Source organism: Lepus europaeus, unplaced genomic scaffold (genome assembly GCF_033115175.1).
Source record: "Lepus europaeus isolate LE1 unplaced genomic scaffold, mLepTim1.pri SCAFFOLD_92, whole genome shotgun sequence".
NCBI lineage: Eukaryota > Metazoa > Chordata > Mammalia > Lagomorpha > Leporidae > Lepus > Lepus europaeus.
In genome coordinates, this window is record NW_026909617.1 from 111,157 (window position 1) to 114,729 (window position 3,573).

General features: G+C 43.1%; 1 pseudogene; it reads left to right on the forward strand.

Moving 5' to 3' along the window:
• The first annotated feature begins 1,204 nt into the window (after positions 1–1,204).
• On the forward strand, positions 1,205–3,119 carry LOC133755727 (la-related protein 4B-like; annotated as a pseudogene).
• The last annotated feature ends 454 nt before the right edge of the window (positions 3,120–3,573 follow it).

Below are 3,573 nucleotides of genomic sequence, written 5' to 3' on the forward strand. Positions count from 1 at the left end.
TGACTTCCAAATAAAAACTAAATTAAAAATTAAGGAGTGGCCATTTGACCTAGTTGTTGGACCACTGCTTGGGATGCCTGCATCCCATGTCAGAGAGCCTGGGAAAAGTCCCAGCTCTGCTTCTGACTCCAGCTTCATGTTGGTGTGCATTCTGAGAGAAAGTGATGAGGGTTAAAGGAATTGAGTCTGTGCTACCCTTGTAGAGACCCAGATTGTGTTTCAGGTTTCTGGTTTCAACTTGGTCCTGCCCCAGTTGTGGCATAAAGTTGGGGAGTGAACCAACAGATTTGAGATACACCCCATTTCTACTTTTCAAGTACAAAAATAAAATAATTATTTTTAAAGAGCAACAGGGTTTTCAAAACCTTTAAAATAGAAAGATCAAGCTGTTTCCAAACTATCACAAATATATTCCCAAAAAAGAAATGCATTGTGAATGTTATTCTATTTTTTGTGCAGTCTCCACACAAGCATGTAGATGCTTAGAAGGGGACAAATTTTACAACTTTGGCCTAATAAGAATTGGGTAAGGTTTAGCTTTCATAGTATTTGTTGCTGCCCCTGCTTTACTAACATGATATGGATATTGTCATCTTACAAATTGGTCATTTTAAGAGTAGTTAATTTTGAAATTATTTCAAACTTACAGAAATACCATGAGTGAGTCCTATTCATTGAGAATGCCCAGTTATTATCCTTTTAGCACTCTTGCCTCTGACCCACCTTAGGGGGGTCCCTCCAGTGTTCCTTTCTGAGAAAATGTGGGCCCTGTATTATCAGAAGCACGGTGGTTTGATGCTGGGCTCTGCTCAGTCTCCCATCTATGGATGCTATCAACTTGGTATTTAGTGAATTTCTGCCAGATTGATTCACACACAACCTTTTAAGGATTTTTTAAGTGTGTTCTTATGCGAAGGGAAGGAGTGTTGGAGATCCAGAGTCTCAAGGTTGAGACATTTTCGGCCCGAAAGGGGAAGAATCCGCTTCCGCCACTGCACCCGGCCCATGCCAGCCCTTGCTTCCTGCGTCCAGCCTGGTGCTGCAGTGCCGCCTCTTCCTAGTCTCCCTCCTCAGCTCTCCCTCCATGTCGTGTGGTCGCCGGGCACCGGGGCTGCAGCAAGGAGTCCCCCAGAGGCCAGTTGGGCAAGGCGGGCAAAGCTAGCAGCATCCTGAAGTTTACATTAAACTTCTCCTAGTGGAACCCATGACTTCTGGTCAGGACGCTAAAGTTGTGGCTGAACTGCAGGCACAGTGAGGTCAAGAGGGCAAGGGCAGCTCTCGTCTGATGAATGGTCCTATATCTCAAACCACTTCTCAAACAAGTTCCATCCCAGCTTTGAGTCAGGTACCGACAACTAAAGTTTCTGAGCTAAACCCTAATGCGAAAGTGTGGGGGACTTATGTTACATTTGGAAGCAAGTAGTGTAGCTGTCGGTTTGAGTGCTGCATGGGAGGAGACAGCTGGGCATGGTGCAGACTGCAGCCTGCAGGGATTGGATGTCAATGGTGATGGTGACAAAGTCATGAGAATGAAGCATTACCAGATTTACCTGAGTCAAAACAGACATGAATGCTTTGGCTCTGGATCATGCAGAATACAAATCTCTACCTGAAAATAGTGAAACAGGAGGAAATGCATCTCAACCAGAAAGCCAGGAAGATTCTCAAGAAGTACTTAAAAAAATTGGAATTCTGTTTATCTAGGGAGACTCTTGCTAGTGCCATCTATCTTACATCACAGATGGATAGTGATCAGTATGCTCAAATTACAATGGTAGCTAACCTTGACCATATCAAGAAACTCAGTACTAGTGTGGATTTGATTGTTGAAGTGCTAAGGTGGATGAGAAGGCAGAAAAAGTAAGGCCAAATCAAAATCATTGCATAGTAATATTGCGAGAAATATCTGAATCTACCCCTGTGGAAGAAGTAGAAGCACTATTTAAAGGAAATAACTTACTGAAGTTTATAAACTGTGAATTTGCCCATAATGATAATTGATTTATTACATTTGAAGCAGAAGTTGATGCACAACAGGCTTACAAATACCTGCGAAAAGTCAAAACTTTTCAAGGAAAACCAATTAAAGTGCAGCTAAAAGCAAAGGAAATAGCTATAATCCCATTTTTGCCAAAGAATGGATTTAGGTCTCTCTACATGAACCTTTATACATAGCAGTGTTACACATCATTTATTTACCTCCAGTATACAGTCCCCAACAAGAGTTTCCTCTGTACAGCCTGACTGCTCCCAGACATTGTCATTAATGCATAGCTATTTCAATCCACCCTTGGTAACTATTTCCAAATACTGGATTTATACATGGGTTTACATCTCCAACCTTCAAGCCTGCAGCCTCTCCTCTGACTTCACTCATACAGTATCCTCCCAGAAGCAGGAAAAATTCCTTTGGCTATAAGAAGAAAAGGGAGGAAAAGTTTACAAGCAGCCAAACTCAGTCTCCAACACGACCAAAGCCTCCATCACAAACTTTGAACTGGGGCTGTCCAACTTCCCCCCATTACCTGGAGCTGAGGCAATTTGAAGACAGATGACTTGTTTGAAAACAGCCTATCTAGCTTGATAATAGGATTATCAAAGGAAAGGAGCCCCCATGCAGATGCAAGTAGGAACACTATTCCTGTAGTGGTCCCCAGAGAGCCCTCACCGCTGGCTTCTTGTGCTGTATCAGCAATGTATGAATGATCCCCATCCCTAGCTCATTTACCTGAGGATCCCAAGGTGGCAGAAAAGCAGAGGGAAACCCTCAGTGTGGACAGACTACCTTCTGTCCTTACTACAACTGTGTGTAAATCAGAGCAGGTGCATGGAGCTGCCACAGAATTGCAAATGCCCAGATTTGTCAGAGAACGAGTAGAGAGCCACCTTCTTCTCCACTGCAACCCTCAAAAGAACAAAAGTCAAATGATGGCAGTTGTAGGAAGGAGGAGAAGAAGCTTTCTGCACCTGTGTGGAAATAGAGGGAGCCCCCTGTCCTCAAGTCCATTCCCAGAGTCCCCAAAGACCAGGGGAAGCAGCCTGGGCACTGGCCCTCACCACCAGCTGTTGGAAAGTGTCTTCACAGAGGACAGAACACTACCCGCAGGTCTCATCAGTAAAAATTCTATGTCTGGGAGGGGTTGCAAAGAGCTGAGTTAGCCACAAATGAAACACTTTTCCCACTCAGTATGAGGATGAGTGGTTGGTTGGGCAGTTGCAGTATCTGTGAGCCCCATGGAATGCCTGCAAGTTATTTTTTCTTCTGTGAGTCAGATTCTCCCCCTCTAAAAAAACTATTTTTCAGGATTTAATTAATAGAAACCTTATTTTTCATTGGTGCTTAACTAGAGGTGATGTTTAAGTCTGATTTTTTAGGATAGAAAATGCATTTATCCCAACAGATTGGTGTTTTCTGTTAAGCCTCTGTGTGGTTCTGAATGCAAGCTATATATAGTGAATTTTTCTAAATTAAGGGAACTATACTACTTTATTTTTTTAAATAATATTGATCTACAAGTGCGTATCTCAGATGCCCCAGCAGATGTATGAGGGCTGTCAAGGGTGGCCTTAGCC